A 15111-nucleotide genomic window follows, 5' to 3' on the forward strand; every position below is an offset into this window, starting at 1 on the left:
TTATGCAACAACGATCCTTGGATCCAAAGTACCATAAATCCTCTACTTAAACATACTTGAGGTATGCTGGATAGAGGTAATACAAATATACCTCTTGGAAATAAGAGACAAGGAGTTAACATCTAGTCTTAGCTTTTTTTTTTTAATCCCTGAAAGGGCAGAAATTGAGGCTTCCTTTTTAAAGAACTGGGCTAGATCTCAGATTTAGCCTGACTACATGGGAGCCAACAGTTTACATATTAAATGTCACCCATATACATGTTACAAAAGTATGCATCAATATATCAAGGATCTGTGATATACTTTGCTATCAACAAAGATTATAACCACAAATATAGAGTTGTCTGAAACTGAGAGAGTCTAAGTGACCCATCAGCCATTACATAAATATAGTTCTTAACTGTGAGAGGTTGGATTTGAACACAGACACTCTTGACTTCAGTCAGATCTCTATCCAATATGCTGTGCTCCCTCTATCAAACTAGGTATGAAAATAAATGGACTGGATCTGCAGTAAGTATTCATCCAGCTGTTACAAAATTTTCTATTCCCATTATTAATAAAGAAAAACTTCAAATGTAAAAAAGTGCATATATATATACATATGGTTTTTATGAGACTAAATATTTTTATTATTGTACATTATCTCATGTACAAACTTTTTAAAAAGTCAATTGATAAGTTATATTTTTAGCTCATAGTCATTTCCAAATATATCCTTGTCTACTAAGCTAATCTTTCCTTGTAGCAAAGAAAAATGACTCAGTTGACATGGGGATTGTATTGAATTTAATGTGTAACATAATGCACCTGTGGACTCTGACTTTTTCAAGGAAAGAAAAGAGTTGTATTTTCTCATCTGTTCTCCAGGGCCAAGATGGGTCATTATAATTACGTAGTGTTCTACTTTGTTTTTGTGTCTTCTTTATTTATGTTATTTGAGTCATGTGAATTATTTTTCTGTTTCTAGTTACTTCACTCCAAAGCAATTCGTAGAACTTATCCTGATGTCTCTTAGAATTATCTATATTCATTGTTGTTTTTAATAATGCAAATTATTATTCCCATCAAAATAATAATAATAACTATATTTGATATAGCATACAAAGATTTACAAACAATTTTTCAAATATTCAATTTGATCTTCACAACTCTAGATTATAGAAACCATTACCATTCTCATTTTACAGCTGAAGAAACTGAGGTACAGAGAGTTTGAGTGACTTAACCAGAGTCATAGAACTAGTAAGTTTCTGAGGCTAAATTTGAACTCAGGTTTTCCTGACACCAAGTCCAATGCTCTATCCACTGTGCCACCCAGCTGCCTCATTCATGAACCACAATTTGTTCAGTCATTCCTCAGGTCATCCATTTGGTTCCAGTTTTTTTTGCAATAGTAAAAAGTATGGCTACAAATATTTTGATGTATATGAGATTGGTTCTTTTTTTACTGTCTTTTGCCATCTGGAATCATTTATCCAGCAGTGGGATCCCTAGGTCAAAGGTATAGACATTTTAGTTACTTTTTTTTAAAGTATAATTACAATTAGTTAATTAATCAATTCATAGCTCTACTAAACCTCCCCTTCTTACATTTACTATATTATTTTCATCTTTTCCAGTTTGCTAGTTCATGAATCCCCATAGCCATTATCAGGAGAAGCAAGGACCCTATCCCTGCTACTACCACCATCAGCTGTCAACCAACTACTACTGGTATGGTAAACAAGGTAGTATAGCTAAAGCAGCAAAAGCACCATGTGGATAAGATATGAGGTAGAATGTGCCAGGTAAGTCAAACCATTGCTACTTTCATGACCATAACTTCCCCTTATATCCCAGGGGAAATAGACAAAGGCTTTGTGCCTTAAATCTCTAGGAAAATTGGTGCCCAGCAAATTACCTGCCCTAATCCCTCAGTAAGCAGAGAAAAAAGCAAACTTTGCAGAAGTGATTTGCCATCCTCATTAGTACCAACCCCAACCATCCGCTGTCACTGACAATCAGGTAAGCCCCAAAGCCCCAGGGATGGTTATATGTTCCCATTGTGTAAAGATGTTCATAAGGTAAGTATTTAGCTCATCTCTCATTCCCCTTCCTAAAAAAATCTACTAATACCAGGAATCCTTAACACGCCTCCTTTTTGTTTAATGTTCATATTTTTCACTTTTTGGGTTATCTTACCTTCTTAGGTTGCAGCTTTTTGATTTTTAGATTATTTTGCACCATTATTTCCTCTGATTACTCATGACTACAAAACAATCCTAGGATGCATGATTTATTGCTCAGAATATTTGAAGATATTCTCCTGATAACTTGCAAAGTTTTTTTTTGCTTTGTTATTGAAATTATGAAATTTGGCCACCACATTTCAAATTGGAATTTCAAATAAGGTTTTTTTTTAATTTAAATCTAGTGGGGATATATATCTTTTAATGGTCAACTCTTTGCATCTGTATTTTGTATTATGGATAGTTTTTTGCATCATTTTATAAAGGGTGGTATTAATGATCTTTTTTTTAGTAGGGGTAGATTAGATTCTTCTGTAAAGTCTATGATGCATAAGTCATCTACGTGCATCTTTGATTTGGGGTCATATTTCTAGTAATAGAATTCATGTATTTTTTTTTCAAGCTTGCCATTTTCTTTCTTAGAACTTGGATTTATTGGGAGGAAATGTCTATCATGTCTTCCAAGTTTTATGCGCTGCTATTGCTGGTATAAAAATTCTGCATTTTGAGTTACGATTTCTAAATAATTTCATTCTTAATATTTTCTTTTAATTGTTTTATTTCTCTTTTGAATCATTCTGGAGTTTCTTGCTTTTCCCTCAGTAATTCTGAGTCCACAGGTGTCTCTTTTTCATTTTAGAATTTTGATTCATTTACTGTCATAGTATAATACATACATATATATAACATACACATGCACATATATGTGTGTGTCTACATGTACACATATATGTATGTATACATAAATATATGAATGTCTTCCCCTCTTTCTCTTCTCTCTTGAATTCATTCATTTTATCTACTTGTAACCAAGATTATTACTCAGATTTTCTCTTTTAGACTTGGTCTTTCTGACTTTCTCTTAAATTTGGTTGTTTCTGGTTTTTTCTTGTCGTGCTTTGCTCCTTCACCCTTTCATGGATGCACAGATCTTTTCCGCAGAAACAGAAGCTCTTTCTCCTCTAGCCAGCATTGTTCCAACTCTGTGTTGCTTGCACCTCTCTATCATCTTCCTATAACCCCTAACTTTTCTAATCCTTCTCTGTTTCCTTTCTGTGTCCTGGAAAAATCAACATTACCCCTTCTTACGCAGTGATGGAGGCTTGCTTAGGTTTCTATGAGAAGATTGAGAAGATGGATGTTGTGGGAGTCGATCCATAAAATCAAATCCTGAAATACAAGACTCTGAAATTCCTTGTACTGCCTAAGCTTGACACTGGACCAGAGAGGGTTTTCTAAGGTTTTGGAGTTACAGAGTTTTATAAAAAAAAAATGTTTAATATTTTTTATTGTCATTCATGATCAAATATTTTAATATTAAGGTAATCTTTTTATAAAATTAAATTTGGTTGTTCCATGTCTCTGCTTTTTGGGGATTTTTAGTATAAGTGATAGTTCTACCTTATTAAAGACTTTTTTTCTGAATATTTTGATATGAAGGCTTTTATTTTTGCTAATGTTTATATGTCTAACCATGAGAACTGTTTTCCTAATATTATTTAATCTAGGAATAAACCCATTCCAGTAACCAATATACTTTCATGGATTTATTGATTTAATCTTTTTTTGTTAAGACTGTTTAAAAAATAGCATCAATATTCAATAGTGACATTATTTGATAGCTTTATTCCTCTCTGATTTGAGTTTTAGAAATGTATTTGTCTCATGAAAGGAATGATACAATATCTTCTTTCACAATTATTGAGGAAAATTTTTTGTGCAATGGATATTGATTGGATAAATGGTTCATTCAGTTTCATTCTCCTAAATGATACAAAGGTCATTAAGAAAAAGATATCTATGTTTTGTTTGAATAATATTGATAGTTTATATTTTTATTGGTAATCATCTACTTTCATTCAGTTCACAGTTTTGCGACGGTATAAATTATGTAGGTTTTGGAAATTCTTTTTATTTCCTTTCATTTAATTGCGAATTAATATTGTTAATTTTTTAATTTTGGTAATTTGATTTTCTGCTTTCTTTCATTTTCCTTTGGTAGGAATGATTCTAATGCTTCTCTCTTGTTGAAAATCCACGTCTCTTCATAGATGATTAATTATAGTTTTTCTGGATGTTACACTGTGGTACATCTCAATTTCCTCTGTCTTTAGAAATATCATAAATATTTTAATTTCTTCTCTGATTTTTCATAAGTAGGGAGTGACCCTGAGGTAGTGAAATCAACTTTCCTTTATAGTTACAGGTCTCCATCTTAACTGCTTATAACATTTGTTGTTTCACTTAACAGCTCTGAAGTTTAAGCAGCTCATATCCTGGACTTTTTCCACATTTGTCAATCTATGCACTAGTCTATCATTACTTTGACTCCTATTTGTAAAAAAAAAGAAAAAAAAGAAAAGAAAAAAATTATGTTAGCTCCTTCAGTATGAAATTCAGGATTTTGAATTTATCATTTTTTCTGGGACATGCGTAATCCTTAGGTTATCTCTGTGTATTCTATCTTTAAGATCAATTATTTGGATTTGTGTACAATTTGTGTGCTCTTTCAAAGTTGCTTTCTATGTCACTTGTTGCCAAAATTTTCTTCTACTTCTATATTTTTATTTTCAGATTTGTTATGTTTTAGACTTTTGTAATACCAGAGAGTTCTCTATTGTGTGCTGTAAGATTTTTACCCTTTTGTTTTTCTACTTTATTTCTTGATGAAACTCCAATTTGAAATCTAATTTCCATCCTAATATCTTCTTTTAAAAGTTTATTTCCCTTTTGTACCATTCTGGGGTTTCTTTCTGTTGTATCTGAAGTCTTTATTGCGCTCATTTATTTATTTAATTATTTGTTTATTTGTTTGTTTTTATATCATCGATAGTTTTTGTTTCTGTTCCTTTAAGACATAAGGTAATGCAGTAGACAGAAGGCTAAAAGTAGGAAGAAAACCTAAGTTTAAATCTGGTCTTATGTGACTCAGGGCCAGTGGTTAAACCTTGCTGTCTATTTCAATTTCCTCATCTATGAAATGGTGATAGCATTAGCATGTTCCTCTCAGGGTTGTGGTTAACTTATGAAGATATAATTAGTTGTTAAGGGCTTTGAAAATCTTAAAGTGAAGTATAGATGTTTTCTATTATTATGTTGCAACATTTTAAAAAAATCTTCATTACTCCTTTTCTTTATGAATCTCACTATTTAACTGCTTAGAATCTAGGGTTGCACTCCCCCCCTTAACCTTTGTGTATTCACTCTTTCTTCTTTTTTTAATTTTTTTCTCAATTGCAGGTCAAGACTTTTTTTTTACCATTCATTTTTAATTAATTAATTTTTAATTTTCAACACTCACTTCCACAAGATTTTGAGTTTCAAATTTTCTCTTCATGTCTTTCTTCCCTCCCACTCACCCCACGATGGCTTCCATTCCGGTTATCCCTTTCCTCAATTTGCCCTCCCTTCTATCATCCTCCCACCTCTTCTCTTTTCCTGTAGGGCAATATAGATTTCTAGTCCCTTTTTTCTGTATATCTCATTTCATAGTTGCATGTAAAACAATTTTTAACATTGGTTTGAAAACTTTGAGCTCCAAATTCTCTCTTTTCCTCCCTCCCTAACTACCTTCATTGAGAAGGCAAGCAATTCAATATAGGTAAAACATGTGTAGGCATATAAAATACTTCCATAATAGTCATTGTTATGAAAGACTAAGTATATTTCCCTTCATCCTATTCTGTCACTCTCATTTATTCTGTTCTCTCCTTTGACCCTGTCCCTCCTCAAAAGTGTTTAATGCTCATTTTTAAAAGGTTTTTAATTCCAATTTTTTCTCCCTTTTCCCCTCCCCTCTTCTGAAAATGGTGGGGAATTGTATATAGGTTATACATGTGCTATCATGTAAAACATATTTCCATGTTAGTCACAGCTCTGAAAGAAGAAACAGATCAAAAGAAAAAACATACAAAAAGAATAAAGTGAATAAAAATATGCTTCAATCTGTATTCACAGTTCATCAGTTCTTTATCTGCATATGGATAGCATTTTTCTTCATGAGTCCTTTGTACTTGTCTTGGATCATTGCATTGCTGAGTAGAGCTGAGTCATTTTTAGTTGATCATCACACAATGTTGATACTATTTACAATATTTTCCTGGTTCTACTCATTTCACTTTGCATCAGTTTGTACAAGTCTTTCCAGGTTTTTCTAAAATCTGCCTATTCATCATTTTTTATTGTACAATGGTATTCCATTACATTCATATTCCATAGTTTATTCAATCATTCCCCAGTTGATGGGCAGCCCCAAAATTTCCAATATTTTGCCACCATCAAAAGGTGACTACAAATTCACTCTTTCTTCTGTTCTCAGTAATTTGTCTCAAAATTTCCTCCTCTTTGTTCCCTCTTCCTTCCACTGACTGCTGTGACTCCAGTTTTATCCTACAGAGATCTTTGTGGTCATATAGCTTTAGCCTCCCAAGTTTGGAGTATGTAGGGGCACAGTTTGGTGTATGGTCTATTTAAACTCTACTCTAGCATGATTTTTAGCTCCCTCTCTTATACGCATGAAACTGTTTTCTCATTTATCAGACTATAGCCTGCTTCATCTCAAGTAATCCATGACTCCCTCTCCCTATATCCACCCTCATGCACATTTTCAGTGTCTTTTTGTCATATGGATGGGCCGATCGATGTTTTAAGTATTTTATGGAGTGTGTCAAATACTTTCCTGACCAGATAGGATAAAGAGCATTGCAGTCAAATTTGGCATATTTACTTCTTAATTTGAGGTTATTGGGGTTTGGGATTTGTGCTGCTGTAGGGAGACTGAGGTTTTCAGCAGCCAAAATACAGAACCAAAACATTGAGATTCTTCTATTGGCAGATATGTATAATAAAGACAGAATTTGGGTGAGGTTGGTAGAGAACACTAACCTTGCCCTTTTAGCCAAACTTTTGTTCTTTTCCCCCTACTTTTTTGTTTTTTTGAGACAGTGAGAGTTAAGTGACTTGCTTAGGCTCACACAACAAATTAAGTGTCTGAAGTCAGATTTGAACAAAAGTCCTCGTAACTTCAGAGTCAGTGCTCTGTCCACTATACTACCTTGTCCTTCCGCTTTTGTTCTTAATTAATTCCAGTTAAGCTTTTCAGAGAGATCTTGGGAATGTGTAACTCTGAAACCCCTCACTAGACAGGTATCTCTATCAGAAGACTTTGATCAACCTTCAAACACTGGGGTCTAACAGAAAATACCTACTCTTTTCCTATTGACACTCTGCAAGGCTTTTGATAGCTGGATCTAAAGACTAAAGACCTGACTTAGAATAGTCAACTTATTCCATAAATTACTTAGTCAATGATATACCATTCAAACAACCAAAGGATTCCTTTATAGAACTAAAAAAAATAGTGAAATTCATATGAAGTCAAGAACTAAGTCAAGAATATAAGGAGAAATAATGAAAAGAAATGAGAAAAAAAGAAGAGCCTAACAGAGGCTGATCTCAAATTATCCCACAAAGAAATAATTCACAAAACAATTTTGTCTTCAAAAAAATAGAGAGATGGATCAGTAGAACAGATTAGCACCCTGATATTCAATAAACGCAAAGTTCTTAGCTACTCGAATAGGACTCATGTGCTATTTGATAAAAACTACTGGGGAAATTGTACAGAAGCATGGAACAAACTAGGTTTAGTTCCACACTTCAGAGGTTATTCCAAGACAAGTTCCAAATGGACACTTGACCTAGATATGAAATGTCTCATCATAAACAAATTAGAGAAACATGGGAAAAAATGAACACTAGACCTAGGGATAGAAGAAAAATTCATGACCAAACAAGGGAAAGAGAGGCTCACAAAAGATAAAATGGACAATTTTCATTACATAAAATTAGAAAACTTTAAACAAAAAGTCAAATACGTGTAAGATGCAAAGAGAAACCATTAAGCAGATAAAAATCTTGTTAGCAAGTTCCTCTGATAGAAGTCTTATTTGCAAGATATATAAAGAACTGATTCAAATTTGTAAAAAGTAAGAGCAATTCCCACTTGACAAATAATTCAGAATATGAATAGCCAGTTCTCAAGGAAAGAAACCCAGGCTATCTATAGCCCTAAAAAATGTTCCGAATCACTATTAGAGAAATGAAAATTAAAGCAATTCTGAGATTCTACCTCACATGCATCAATCAGATTATCAAAGATTAAAAAAATTATAAATACTGGAGTACCGGTAAGAAAATAGGCACACTGATGCACTGCTGGTGGGCTTGAGAATTGTACAACAATTCCAGAACACAATTTGGGATTATACACAAAAATTTGCTAAATAGTACATGCATGTCCTATGCAGCTATAACTGCTAGGTTCCAGAGATAAAAAAAAATAAGAAAGAGTTCTATATGTACAAAAATATTTATAGTAACTCTTTTTTGTGGTGGCAAAAATCTTGAAACCAAGGGCATACCCATCAATTGAGGAATAACTGAATAATTTGTGATATTTGAATGTAAAGGAATACTATTTTGCTATAAAAAAGAGGAAAAAATTATTTCAAAAAGACATAGAAAGACATGAACTGATGCAGAGCAAAACAAGGATAACCAGAATAGTTTATACTATCACATCAATATTCCAAAAATTAACATGTTTGAAAACTTTTATAAATTGATGAAGAATGAAATGAGAAGAACCAGCATAATTTATACTGTAACAACACTGTGAAGACAGCCTTGAAAGCTCTAAGAACTATTATCAATACAATGAACATTCATGACTCTAGAATACTGGTGATATAATACATTTGCTACCTCTTGATAAATGAATTTAGTGTGCAGAATTTTATACACACATATATCTATATGTATATCCATATCGATATTGATATCTACAGATAATGAGAGAGTTTGCTTTGCTTGGCTATGCAAATTTACTAAAAGAATCTTTTCCCCCTTTATATTATTTGGGGGTGGGAAGGAAAAGACCATAGTTGTTAATAATAAAAAATCTTTTGAAAAATAGAGAGTTTGGTTCTATCAATCTAGATCTTTCTTGTAGCAAGGTAAAACAATTCACAAAACTAATAATGAAGTGCACTTTCTTTGTAAATGGTCACTAGCCCTCTTAGTGAATATGGATGAAATCACTTACTTTCTTTTGTTAATGAAAAATGAGATAAAACTTTACAAGAAAAGAATCTTTGAGTTTATTGAGAAATAGATCTGTTTTAAAGAAAAAAGTATTGGAGTGGTTTGCTATTTCCTTTTCCAGGAAATATGTATATCTCTGTGAGAGTTGTTGTACATTTATGGAAAGATTTTTTTATTGCAAATCTCCTTACTATGTTTTTCCATTAAATGCTTTTACTTTGAACTAATTGCATCTACTGGCTAACAACAAGAAATGTAAACACATTGGTGGGGGCTCATGAGTCATTATATTGAATGGATGTGGACCTCCAAAATATATTGAATGTGGGGTAACTCTTAGGGAAGTCAAAGTATGTGTGAGGGTTGCCACATTTAAACAATCATTCCACCATCTTGTCACTCATGTCTCTTAGATAGCATTGATACTACATAGATTGTTTCCAGTTAAAAGGGTCAAGAACCCTTTCATCACAAGAATTTTCATTGCTGTAAATTCAATTATTTTCCAGTTTTACAATTATTACATAGAAAGTTATGTGTAGATGGTTAAGAATTTGCATTAGAGTCCTTAGAAAAGATTGTTGAAATCTTAAGTTAAATGTGTTCATTTAAATTTGCAGCAGTAATTTTAATTGTTGAGTTAAAATGCGTGCACATTTCAGCAAATTCAGATATGAAAAGTAATGATTGCAAAATAGTTATAAATACTGGATAATGAAATTATTACAATTGTAAAAATAAACATATATTAATGTATACACACATACAAACCTCCAATATACATATATTCATGCATATATGTATATATATACATATACATATATATATATGCATGTTTGTGTATCTAAATCTGTATCTAGCAGGTAGATGATATGTACTAATATGGCTTTCAATTACATCTCCCTTTAGCATCTCACTGTGGTATAGAAGTGACTGACCTTGAATTCTTTGAGGTCATGCTAAGACAGGATAAAAAAATCTAACTGGCTTTTGCAAAGTAGTGACATTTCAAGGATGGCCTCAATGAAGTGAATGATATCTGTTATGGAGGGACTAGTCTCGCTAAGTGCAGAAAGTTCTGCAGGAACTTATGAAAGTTGTCTACTAAGGCATGGAAAGGCTCCTATTCTCTTTAGGTGGAAGGAATGCCTACATTGATAAGATAATGAATCCTTTAGAAATTAAAGTATTGTGGCAGTGTAGGAGGCAGCAATGTGGTATATTAGATAGGTTATTGGACCTCCATATCTATCTATCTATCTGTCTGTCTGTCTATCTATCTATCTATCTATCTATCTATCTATCTATCTATCTATCTATCTATCTATCTTTCTACATCTCATGTTATATACTTTAAAATGTTATAAATTTTGACAAGTATTGTTATTATTGTAAGCATTTTCAAGGAAAGAGTAGATCTTAATTATGTCATAAAGAGGCTATTACCTTAAAAATGACTATAAACAAACAATAATACTTCTCAGTCTTGTCTTGTCTTTTTTTCTTTTTCTTAATCAATGCACATATCTATGAGATGGGATGAGCATCCCAAATTAATTGATAACACAATGTGTTTCTTGTCCCAATAATTTGCATTTCTGTTCTGTCTTTTCTGCTAGTTAGATGTGAGACCTTGAGAAAGTCACTTAACGTATTTAGGAGTCATTCAAAAATTATAAAATGGGATGTTTTGGTTGTATGATTTCTAAATGTGAGGTATAATTTAGGACAGAGTTTGTCAATACTTATGATATAAGCTGATGGTGAGGGTAATAAAGGAATAACATTTTTATTTTAGAGGTTCAATTAATTAAAATAGAAAGTCAAAGTCTGATTTTACATAGACATTTGGGTTGCTACTGATATCTTGAGAGTACATATGTCCGTATTCTTTATGGATGTCAGTCTTTGAAAACTCTGTGGAAGTTATCAAAGAACAGATTTTTCAGAGTCACTGTGTGTGGAATGGGGCTAGAAACTAGAGAAATAAGGATGCAAGGTAACACAGGCCTTGTCCTCATGCAGTTTACAATCTCCTTGTATTAGTGAAATTTCAATCAGCCATAAAGACTAAGATACCACATGGAATAAAAATCATGGACAGATGCACTAGGCACAGTGGCATCAAACTAGAAAAAGACAATTTAAAACAACTTTCACTGTAGAGATTATGGAAAAAATAACCGAGGTATTGAATCTTCCCAGAGACATTCCATTCAGTCTACGACAACATCTCAGCTTCATTAAGACATTTCCAGAGCCTGTGTACCACATGTGCTCTCCAAGTCAAGATAAGTAACCAGAAACTATGTATGAATGAAAAAATGTGTGTGGAACACTCTATTCTAACATTTAGCTCATTTTAAGCCTATGGAGCAAGATAAATGGCCCCTAAGTCTACTTGATATCTTTGGATTTAGAGAGTTTATTTTAGAAGAAAGATTCTGAGTTCAGTGACAATAATGGAAGTCTCAAGTTAGCATAATTCTAATATCTGTGTAGAGGTTGGTTTCTCCACTTAACTTTGCCATTATATCTTTCTCAAATTAACCCAAATTCTCTTTGTGGTTTAATATATATTCAGTTTATGGGAAATATTTGGGTAATGAAATAGTAGATTATATTATATCTTTGTCTGTGGATAGACAGGCATTGAGAGGGGAAATTGGGAAATGAACTGAATTTTCAAAGTACTTCCCTCAGCCTGGATCCTCCTCTGGGAGATGCTCATAGAGACATTAACTTTCCTGGATATCTCCTTTCTCTGTCACAACTCAGTCCTACCTTTACTTCAACTTTTACAATCCAGTCCATAAGCCTGAAACATGCTTATTAAGTACTTATTATCTTCCAGGCACTTTGCTAATCACTGGGAATACAAGCAAAAAAAGAAGACAGTTCTTGCTCTCAAGGAACTTTTGTTGTTTTTAAATTCATTTTTTGCCAATTATATGTAAAATAAATTTTAATATTCATTTAAAAAATTTGAGTTCCAAATTTATTCTTTCCATCTCCTCCCTCCTCACTGTGAAGGAAAGCAATTTATTTAGGTTATATACACACAGTCATGCAAAACATATTTCCATATCAGTCTTGTTGTAAAAGAAAACACAGAGCAAAAAATAAAAACAAAATCTAAATTTTAAAAACTGTGTTTTGATATGTGTTCAGATTATATCAGCTCCTTTTTTGGAGATGGATGGCAACTTTTTTTGATCATAAATCCTTTGGAATTGTCTCAGCTATTGCTGAAAATAGTTCAGTCATTCACAGTTGATCATTATACAACATTGCTGTTACTGTGTTTAGTTGTAAAGTTGTCTCCCTTACAGTGACCTTGATCAAGGACAGGTATAGACACTGGTAACAATCAGTTCTGATTGTCTGATTCCATCAGTATTCTCACCTCCTCAAGTCACTAAAGCCAAGTGGGGTGTTTTCAACCCCACATTTACATGGAAGGAAAATATGCGAATGTATGTGTGAATTAGGACTGATGATATTTCTTTGTTAATCTTTGAAAGTTAGCAGAGTGGCCTGCTATTTTTGTTTTCCTTTGGGCAATTGCCCTAATTAGGCTTTAGGCATTTTTTCTTTCATGCTTTTATTTATTGTTTATTATTTTTATTTTTAGATTTGACCTGAGTTTGAGGGAGAATTCCTTGTGGAAAATGGTCCATCAATGAAAATCAGTGACATTCTTGTCAGTATTGTTAACTTATCACAATGTCCATTCCACTTCTATTATTGTATAATTCTCCCTAGAATTTCCTACCTTAACAAATTCAGAAGAATCTGAAATTTATATTAGCATTTTTAGCTTGGCAACTACCATATTGTCTTCTCTCTCATCTTCTCAATTTTTTCCCTTTGTGCACTAGTCCAGGGGAATCCAAGTAAGGAAACTCACTTCATCAATACAAATTGGCGTGTACTCTCCAACTCTAAGAGGGGTTGGTAGAACTTGTGACTAAGGTTGGAATAGCCAGTGTGGAATCAGAGTCAAGACATGAACCAGGTCATCCTGACTCAGAGGCCAGCTCCTTAATCAGGCCACACTGATTGTCATCATCTATTATGTTAATGAATTTCCCTTAACATTTTTATACATATGAATTGTGATATACTGCCAATTTATTTTCTTATGCGACATCATTCATATGAATCTTAGAAATATGGTGTTCTGTTTTCAACATAACTAGATATAGAAGAAAAAAACCAAAAGCTTTCATTTTATGAAAAATGGATTATCCTTAAGTTCAACCCTGCTTCCTTTTCCACCTGTTCAGAAGAAACTTGAATGAAATAAATTTAAGGTTCTCGGCAAAGGCTGCTATTCTGAGATAGGTTCCTGGACTCCGTCTAGGGAAATAATTATTAAACCTCTTTCTTCTACGTATATTTGATAAAACAACACAAAAGTCAAGAACAGTGATATGGAGAGGTTGTTTATAAAAATTCACACAAATACTGTTCTCAAATGAATAGCATTATAGTCTCTTATACAATAAGGTAAATCTTAGAATAGTAGACAAAAAGAAAATAGGTGACCCGATAATCCACGATTCTTTGGTACCAAAGAGTACAGTGGAGACTATAGTTGCATTTTGTATCTTGTATATAAATGAAGAATAGGAAAGCAAGTGGAGCAAGAAAATTATAAACATATAACATAAGAGAGAAAAATTGCCACTGATTGATTCTATCTTTTCCCCATATGTTGAGCCAAAGGTATTTAGCTATTAATGATAATTTGAAAAAAAAAAATCCACACACCCCTCTACTTTAAAGGAAAACTATTATTAAGGTCTAGAAATATGAATTTCATGTTGGACTAGACAAGCCTGAATAATAGTGTGCCAGCAATGGTATTTAGCTGCTTAAAGCTTTAAAAATTTGAAAATGAATGGACTTTCTTGTGATTTATGTCTTCAGAAAAAAATTATTTCTCCCCACAATAATATGAAGTAGTGAGATGCTTGTACTCATTTGTTGACCTCAAACCTGACTGGATGTATAATTTAGCATTTGTTAAGGCCTTTGTCTTTCCTTTTGGAATATCTGGAGGAAGTTTTAACTTTTCTATAGTCACTATGTGAAATGTTGACTCTGACTTTGTTTTTATACATATAGCCATTGGTTCCTAATTGTGTAAAGGGTGACATTTCTATTTAATTTTTTCAACTTTCAGACTTAGAAGCCTCTCTAAATTCCTGTAATATAGCTTATAAAATATTTTCATTTTATTTCTTTGCATTTTTCTAAGAAACAGCTAAATGTCTAGCTAATTGGGGCCAATGTTTAATAAATTATAAGAGTAATGCAATTGACTTTTAGAATTTTGGGAAAAAACTTGTTTAATTAAAAAAAAAAATCCAGGATCAGTCAAGTCAGTCCTCTCAGTGTTTGCTGTTCTCTGAGAACAAAAGGACAGTTTTATTTATAATAAAACACTTTAATTACAAGCTGACTCTGATCATGTCCTCCATTGCTGACCTTTTAAATTTGATGTATATATAATAAACTGTTTTAAATGAAGCATTTTCTATACCCATTAATGATTTCACTTAATCATTTCTCGTGTGTGGCAGATCTGTAGACCAACAAATGAAGAGATAATTATTAGAAACTAAACAAACATCTCCCTGTTTTGTTTGTGGTTTCACATGGCAAGCAGAACTTTGTTCCCATCTTTGAAATTGGGTACATTTTGTTTTCAGTAGCAGGGAAGCAAAAACATTCTCTCTTATCACGTTCCCTAATTCCTTAAACACAC

General features: G+C 32.7%; 1 long non-coding RNA gene across 1 annotated transcript in view; it reads right to left on the reverse strand.

Moving 5' to 3' along the window:
- Positions 1-700: 700 nt before the first annotated feature.
- LOC140526423 (uncharacterized) overlaps positions 701-15111 on the reverse strand; it is a 180491-nt gene continuing 166080 nt past the window's right edge. The window contains exon 3 of the long non-coding RNA XR_011974366.1: positions 701-4562. This is a non-coding gene — a long non-coding RNA (uncharacterized lncRNA). The remainder of the gene's footprint in view (positions 4563-15111) is intronic.

Source organism: Notamacropus eugenii, chromosome 2, assembly GCF_028372415.1.
Source record: "Notamacropus eugenii isolate mMacEug1 chromosome 2, mMacEug1.pri_v2, whole genome shotgun sequence".
Classification (NCBI taxonomy): Eukaryota; Metazoa; Chordata; class Mammalia; order Diprotodontia; family Macropodidae; genus Notamacropus; species Notamacropus eugenii.